The 8,632-nt window shown below is 40.0% G+C and overlaps 1 long non-coding RNA gene across 1 annotated transcript; it reads right to left on the reverse strand.

Moving 5' to 3' along the window:
* Positions 1–721: 721 nt before the first annotated feature.
* LOC131223458 (uncharacterized) lies at positions 722–8,087 on the reverse strand. The gene is made up of 3 exons (XR_009160460.1): positions 7,750–8,087; positions 3,440–3,491; positions 722–872 (listed from the first exon to the last, which is right to left on the reverse strand). It is a non-coding gene; the product is annotated as an uncharacterized LOC131223458 (long non-coding RNA).
* Between the last annotated feature and the right edge of the window lie 545 nt (positions 8,088–8,632).

Below are 8,632 nucleotides of genomic sequence, written 5' to 3' on the forward strand. Positions count from 1 at the left end.
TACCTAATACTTCAAAGTGGTGTTTGGCTTTAAAGTTAACATCTCTAATAGCAAAATGTATGGGGTGCCAATGGAGTTTGAAGAAGTCAGCTAGCCGAGGTTTTTGGGTGTGCAGCCGGGTCTCTCCCGGCAACTTTTGTGGGCCTTTACCTTTGCGTGGCAAAATTGGTAAGTTGAAAGATTTGAAAGGAAACTTGCTAGATGGAAGAGTTGGTACCTTTCGCTTAGCGGTTGCATCACGCTTATTAAAGTGGCCCTTTCCAATCTACCTCTATATTTCATGTCGTTATTCCAATGTTTGGCTTCGGTGCTCTTTTGTCTTGAGAAATTGAGGTGGGACTTTTTATGGCAATGAGCAAAGGATGAGAAGAAATTTCACTTGATGAGTTGGGGAAATATTCCACATGACAACATATCTCTTTACGATTTCTAGGGTCACTTTGGCTTTATCGCAAGCTAAATGGAGAGAATGTATGATTGATGGGATGCCAGCTCTAGAAAAAAATTAATATAATAATCAGACATGGAAATTTGTAGTTATAACCCCAGAAACATGTGGTAGGATGTAAGGGGGTAACCACCTTGAAGTATAAACCAGATGCAGCAAGAGAGCAATGTAAAGTACAATTAGTGGCTGGGTTTTACCCAAACTGATGGAGTTAATTTCCATGAAAATTTTGCTCTACAAAACTGAATCTTTTGCATTTGCTTTATCTCTTGTTGATGATTCCTTGCCCCTTTATTATCTTGATGTCAAAGATGCATTTCTTCACAGCAATACGGTACATGTTACACCACTCGATTTTATACCATCATCTAGATCCGGTTCAGTATGCAAGCTCAAGAAAGCTATTTATAGTTTGATACAATCCCTGCATGCATGGTTTGATTGCTTTAGTAATGTTATGATGAAGTTTGGTTACAATCACAATCCTAATGATCATACTTTGTTCCTCAGGGCCTGTTTGATAAGTGGGAATCCATGGAAAAACAAAGGAATTCATAATCATTATTTCCGAAGCTACTATTGAGACATGAGTTCCAGGAAATTCCATTTTAAGTGATATGTTCGATTTGTAAGTGGAAATCTCCTCTCCATCTCACAAGGGTCACCTTGGTTTTTGTGCTAGATAATTTTAAAGTGCAGAAGTGCAATAAGTATATACAAAATTCATGATTCCAATTGCAAATCAAACTAGGGAAAACACTAGCGATTACACATTTTCTTACTTTTTCCATAGATTCCCACTTATCAAATAGGCCCTTAGATCACTGGAATCACAAATTCACAATTGCTATTATTTATGTTATGACACTGTTGTTATTGGAGATGAACAAAGGGAATTCAATAGTTAAAAAGGTTTCTTCATCAGAAATTTAATATCAAAGACCTTTATCCTTTACGTTCTGTCTTGGGGATTAAAGTGGCTAGGTCAAAATAGGGGATAGTTATTCCAGTAGATATATCATAGATCTATTGCATCAAGCTGGTTGGTTGAGAGCTCAACTAAATGAGACTCCCCAATTGAACAAATCAACTTCAGTTAGATCGTGGAGACAGTGTTTCCAAAATGTGACATAGTATTTTAATCAAGAGCTATTTGGTGAACTCATATAACTTTCAAGCACTAGACCAGATATATCATATGCAGTTGGTGTCGTCAAGCAGTTTATCCATGTTCCTCACTCAAGCATCTAAATATTGTTAACCATATCTTGAGGTACTTTTGGCAAAGGTCTTACTCTATCCAAGTATGGTCATCTTGATGTCGAGGCATATACAGATGTTAATTGGGCTGGATCAAATATAGATCGAAGATCTACCACTAACAGTGGTATCGGCTACATGGAAAGTAAGAAGCACCTGATTGTTGCTCATTCCAGTGTTCAGGTTGAGCATTGCACCATGGCTTATGGGGTTGCAAGTTGCTTTGGTTAAAGTCTCTTTTAGCAAAGTTGGGCATTCTAGTCAATCTTCTGATTGAGCCTGATTGTGATAACTTGGCCCCAATTCATATTTCTACAAATCAACTGTATGATGAACACACAAAGCACATTAAGTCTATTGTCATTTTATTCATGAAAAAGTGCCTTTAAAGGAGATTCATGTGCCATATTAAAAGTCTGAAGATCAACTTGATGAGTTCTTAACCAAGGGAATTGATAACCATCATCTTTATTAGACGTCACAAGATGGGCATGCTCGATATTCATGCTCAAACTTGAGGGAGAGTACAGAAAGACATACATAGAGATATATGGAGTCATGTACCATGGATAGAGTAGTCATGTGGAGTCCCATATGTGCATGGTTTGCAGGTGATTGCGTGCATCCGCAGGGAATAGTCTCGCCTCAAAATGGGGTGGGGACACCCTAACGTCATAAAAAAATGTGGAGCACCATACTCCTTTTTTGTTATTAATAAGATAATGTTAGTCATATACTCATATTAGACTAAAACAAATTATGCCCTGTTTACTTCTCTTTTACTTTTCTCTTCCGCTTCTTCCACCTTTCCTTCTTCCTCTTCTTTCCTTATCTAATCTCAATCACTAAGCCCTCTTTATCCTTTCATCTCAAATATAGTGACTTTGTTGGTTCTCTGACTATCACATATTCAAGGTTGGGGACGAATGAGGATGACCCTTGATTCACAATCCCAAGGAACCAAGTACTATCCATGGTCGTAAAAGATGGCATCAACAACAACTGTTGTAGTTTCTTCTTGCTTAATAACAGAGGTAGTTTCCTGTGTCTGTACAGTTTTTATTGCATATCCATGATATTTAGAGATCGATGACAAATTACTTTAACCCATTTTGATGGGTGAAAGAGTGGTGGCCAGTGCTTGGTGGTACACTATGTTCGCGTTAGTTGAGTTCTCATCTCTTCTTCAGCTAAGGGATGTGGCAATGGGTATATGTGGAACCCAGTATTTGGAATCGGGCTCCCTTGGGCATTCAAGTTGTTATGATCCACTTGGTTGCGGTCCTTCATGTCCTGGATAATGTCTTGCAACAACCAACATGTGTCAGGACCACGGTTCTAATATCTATGAAATGAGAGTGTTTAGAGTAATTACACTTCTCGACATTATGACCCTAAATGTCATAATTTCAGCAGTAGACAAAAGAACTTGGAGACCCAATTTGAAACTGTTGGAGATCAAAATAATAAAGAAAATTGCAAACATTCTTACGCTTGTAGACCATTCAACTTCCAGATTAATCCTTTTTTTTTTTTGAATCACTATTGCTCTAAAAGATTGTACAAAATAAGATTATGGCATTGTTGTTTTCCTTAGTGCATAAGAACCCTTTATGATCACTACTAAAATGAATACAATGAAGAGAGGTTTCTTCCATTGTGAAGAACTTTTAACCTCTTCCCATTGCTTTCTTTAAATGGAAAAGAAAATATAAGGTCATCATGACATACTGCTATAGCAACAATGTTAACATAAAAATCAACGAGGGTTGCCGCCATCCACCTGCAGAAGTTTGCAAAACATCAATTTAGATAGTATATGCAAGGAGAAATGCCCATATACATGATTGCAGCCATGGTTGCCTAGACACATGTAAACCATCACGCCTTCTACAGTTTTACCACTAATTCAATTAAAATATATTAGAATTAGAAATTTCAAATGTATTGAGGCACTGAAATGCTCATGTTTATAAATATACATGTGCAAGTGAACAAAGATATGCATATATGACTACACAAACAAACTAGAAATTAGATGAACTCGAACGATTTGGTCTTGCACAGCTTTGGTACTACTACTAACATGAAATGGTAACTGTTTTGATGGGGACATCAGAGGACTTACTCAGGTGTACCAGTGATAGAGGTAACCACCCACATCAACTTAACTTTCTTTGAGGATGGGAGACGAGTTCTAGATGGGGCCCGCCGAGCCATTTTGAAGACTCCACGTGCATTGAACGTGCGTAGGAAGACCCCACTTTGCGATGATGCATGTGGGTTGTTTAGGAGACCATTTAAGTCATAGAATTTTATTTCGTATCGATCCAACTGTTGGATCTTGCCAATCAAGCCATTAGGCCACCGGATTTGGGCCCATTGGACTCTGATCTTGCTTCCTTTATAGGTTTTTTTTTTTTTTTGTTATTTTTATAATTTATTTGATGGTTGAGATTGATATTGAGTGTTTTAGTTTCCTTATTTTAGAAAATGAGCCATTTCACTTAAGTGAGTGGCATAGTTGTCATTATTTCGATTTTTTTATTATAAAAGCACAGGAGGGAGCGTCCAACCCTAGTGGAGATTTAAGAAGGAAAAAAGAAAAAAAAGAAAAAAAGAAAAAAAGAGAAGAAGCTCTCTTGTGTGAAGCAATTTTCCTCATTGTTTTCTATGGTTTTTAATAAACCCTCCATTCTAATTGAATTGTGGAAGGGTAGAGGCTTGATTAGTGGTGGATTCTCCAAGGTGCATTCTTCCTCTTTCTCTTCTCCAACAAGATATTCTTATTCTTCTCTTTCATCGTCTTTTCCCCTTCCCACACAACCTTCTCAACCCATCAAAACTCAACCCAATCCACCTTCTCTCTCTTTCCCCTTTTTTATCCACGTGTGGACCCACACGTGCACACACACGCATGCATGTGCGTTCATACGAGCAGCCACGTGTGGGCCCCCATTTGGTGTTTCCCTCTTTAATTTTTCTATAAACCTCCCTAATTCCTAGATCCTTTGAATCCCTGGAAACCCCATTCCTAAATCTTCATCCATGAATCCAAAACCCTACTGAAAATCAGTTTTTTTTAATTTTTTTTTTCCTAAATCAGAATTTTGATTGCATCATTATCTATTCATGTAGATATGTTTGATTTTACACATTGATTGGTGAAATTAATGTGTAAATTGATCTCTCATCTTGCATCCTAGGATAGTTTCATCATCCTACATCGAATTTAGTATCAGAGCCTCGGTCTAGCATATGATAGGTGTTCGAAAAATTCTTATACCCATAGTAGAGCATATAAGTTGCATATAGCTTGCTGAATTTTCTGATTTGGCTTGCTGAATTTTCTGCTTGGGTATTTTCAAAGTCCTATATTGCTGGAATTTTTAGATTTAGTGATTTTAAGACACCTAGTTGCTGAATTTTCAATTTTAGCCTTATTAGAATCATTCTAGGGTTGTCCATAGGATTTAAGGTACTAAGGGTCATCATACATAGAACATATGTGCATCACATAACATCACATTGAGCGCCTTCAAATCCGATTTTTACACTGCATTCATCATATAGTACACATTCAGCTAGGTTATCTCTCATTAGGGTCGTTTAGTGTATGCAAATGTGAACAGGTCGTGGTTTTGGTCTATTCCCCACCATGAACCCGGATCAGATTGCCGAGGTTCTTGAAAAGATTAGCCACCGTTTGACGGCTATTGAGACGCATAATAAGACCACTGCCAAGCAATTGACTGCTAGTAACCAGCATGTCATGCGGCTAGAGGCTACCTCCCATGGTACCCCTGTCACCGAGGAAGACCACCAGTCTCAGGCAGGAGAGCTAGTGGGTGAGGACCCAGTTGAGCAGGGTCCAGTCCCAGTAAAACCCATTGGGAGTCGTATTAGAAACTTTGGTCAAAGAGTGGGTCATGTAGGACTGCAAGCCCACGCGTCCCATAAAGAGTCGTGGGATCGTTATGACCCTGAGGAAAGGATTATGAAAATCGTCAAAGTCAATGCTTCCGGTTTTTATGGTCACTTGATCCCGAAGCATTTCCTTGACTGACTAGCTGACATGGACCACTTCTTCAAGTGGCATGATATTTCATATCGATGTCGAGCGAGGTTCACTAAGATGAAGTTGATGGGTCAAGCCAAATTATTCTGGACCAATACAGAACGAAAGGCAGAGCGACATGGAGATGCAAAAACTTCTTAAAGAAAAATATATCCCACTCTCCTACCGTGATCACCTTTTGGACCAGTGGCGTCCTTGAGGCAAAGATCGATGTCTGTATCAGATTAAATCGAGAGATTCGAGGAGTACATGATGCGATGTGATATCGATGAGTCTCTTACTGTGACCCTGTCTCATTTTAGGACGAGCCTGCACTCTGAGATTAGGTGTGAGTTCATCCTTCATGATGTTGGTACACTAGAAGAGGCCTACCTTAGGGTAGATGAGCTTGAATGATACCTAGTGCAATCGATCATGAACTGGTTTGGGTCTCGTGATTACAGTGGCAGAGTTACTCCTCAGGGTGCCAAACCTAACCTTGGATGTTAGACCAAAGACTCAACCGGTGATCCCACCTATAACAGAGATGTTAAAGGTAAGTGTCTAGTCAGCACTAGTTCGAAGGGAAGTGAGCACATCTAGTGTTTCTGTTGCAATGGTTATAGTCACCTCGCAAATGAATGCCCAAACAAAGAAGAGGAAGCCCTTATGATAGATGAGACAGATGAGGATGATGAGGACAATTGTGATGAAAAAGGAACATAAGCCTAATATTGGTGCTAGTGATGAGGAGTTTGATAATCAGAAAACCCAGACTCTCGTAATAGTCAGATGTGCATTTTCCCAAGCTAAAGAAAATGATGAATGGAGTAGGAACACAATCTTTTACACTTATACCAAGTGTGGAGAAAAGAATTGTAAAGTGATCGTGGACCGTGGCAATTGTGCCAAGTGGTCTCTACCAGCACCGTGAGTCGACTAGGCTTGAAAGCCGAGTCTCACCCTTGGACCTACAGAGTGTCGTGGGTTGATAAGTCCTCCATTCTAATCTCATAGCGATGTTGTATCCCCATCCAGTTTGGGTCGTATAAGGATTCGTTGTGGTGTGATGTAGTTCCCATGGATGTCGGCCACATCATCTTGGGTAGGCCATCGTTATTTGACTTGAACGTTACAATATTTGGTCGCTCGAATATTTGTACATTTATGTTTGATGGCAAGAAAATTAGATTGAGTCCTCCATCCAAGAGCATATTGGGAAAGGAGATCACCAAGAAGGGTGATCCTGGAACTTCGAGAAAGTCTAAACCTAAGTCTCTTCATATCATTAATGCAAACGAATTTGAAAGAGAGACTAGGGCAGATTCAGAGGTGTATGCCTTCATGAGTAGAGAGGCTAACCCCCAACTTAGTATAGAGTTGCCTAGTGAGGTGATTTCGGTGATGGATGAGTTCAGTGATGTCTTTCTTGACGACTTCCCAGATGAACTTCCACTTATGAGGGACATCCAACATGCCATTGATCTAGTCCTCAAGTCGACTCTCCCAAACCTTCCTCATTAAAGAACGAACCCCACTGAGTATGCGGAACTCAAGAAGCAAGTTGATGAGCTTCGTAGGAAAGGCTTTATTTAGGAGAGCATGAGTCCATGTGTGGTGATCACCCTTCTGACGCTCAAGAAGGATGACACGTGGCATATGTGTGTGGATAGGTCATCAACAAGATTACCATTAAATACTGGTTTCCTATACCACATCTTGATGATACGTAGGACATCATGGCCAATGCCACAATTTTCACCAAAATAGACGTCACAAATGAAATAATCTTGTTCTTAGTTACTGAAACTGAGAAACCACTGCTTTCTAGATACGCCCTTTCTTTACCACGTTTTGGTCATGTGGTAGTAAAAAAGTGTACTATCGTATTGCAGAAGGTAGAAAAGGAAGGGTGTATCTATCAAACAGAGTGGGTGTAGATGTTAATTCTGGAAGAGCCCTCTTCAAAGAAAGGAAAGCTTACGGTGTCAAAAGCTCTCTACGGAAGGGAAGACCGTCGATGGAGATGTTGTAAATGAGAGTGAGGAGCATCAAGCAACCCAAGGTAGTGAACAGTGCTCTTAATGCAATTACAGCTGAGAACGCCATTGCAATCGCCGGTAGATTAGCTGTTTTCAAGAGAAAAGCAGGAATTTCGCGGGTTTATTTAACGTAAGAAGAGTGCAGAGAAGGTGTTTGTGGTTGAGGGCGTTCCACGTCGAGGATGTCGTGGCAGGAACTTGGGCGCGGAAACTGCATTTTAACCGTCGTTTTCTTTCACGAGAATCCCAAGCACTGTACGCCCACCGTGATGGTTGGTTTATATTGCGTAATGAGTTAGTAAACAACGTGGGGTCCACCATGGAAATATGTATCTCATCCACGCCGTCCATCCGTTTTTCCAGATCATTTTACAGCCTGATCCCAAAATTGAAGCATATCAAAAGCTCAAGTGACCACACCACAGGAAAAAGGGGCATGGATTGGGTACTACCCCACTAGCACCTAGCTAGAGACGGACGGTCCTCAAAGGGGATGTGTGGAGCCCACCATGATGTATGTGTTTGATCCACTCCTTCCATCCATTTTTACATATCATTTCAGGGCATGAGCCTAAAAAGAAGGCAGATAAAAGGCTTAAGTGGAAAACACCATAAATAATACTCGCCGTTGAAACCTTATTATGGCCCACCGATGATGTTTATTTGCCATCCAACCTATTCACAAGGTCAGGTAGACATGAATGAACGGAAAACATAAATATAAGCTTGATCCAAAACTTTCGTGGCACTAGCACTAGGATAAGATGTTTTCAACGGTAAGCCTTCAATCCCCACTATTTCCAGTGGTTTGGTCCACTGGATCCT

This window comes from Magnolia sinica, chromosome 13, assembly GCF_029962835.1.
Source record: "Magnolia sinica isolate HGM2019 chromosome 13, MsV1, whole genome shotgun sequence".
In the NCBI taxonomy this organism is placed as follows: domain Eukaryota; kingdom Viridiplantae; phylum Streptophyta; class Magnoliopsida; order Magnoliales; family Magnoliaceae; genus Magnolia; species Magnolia sinica.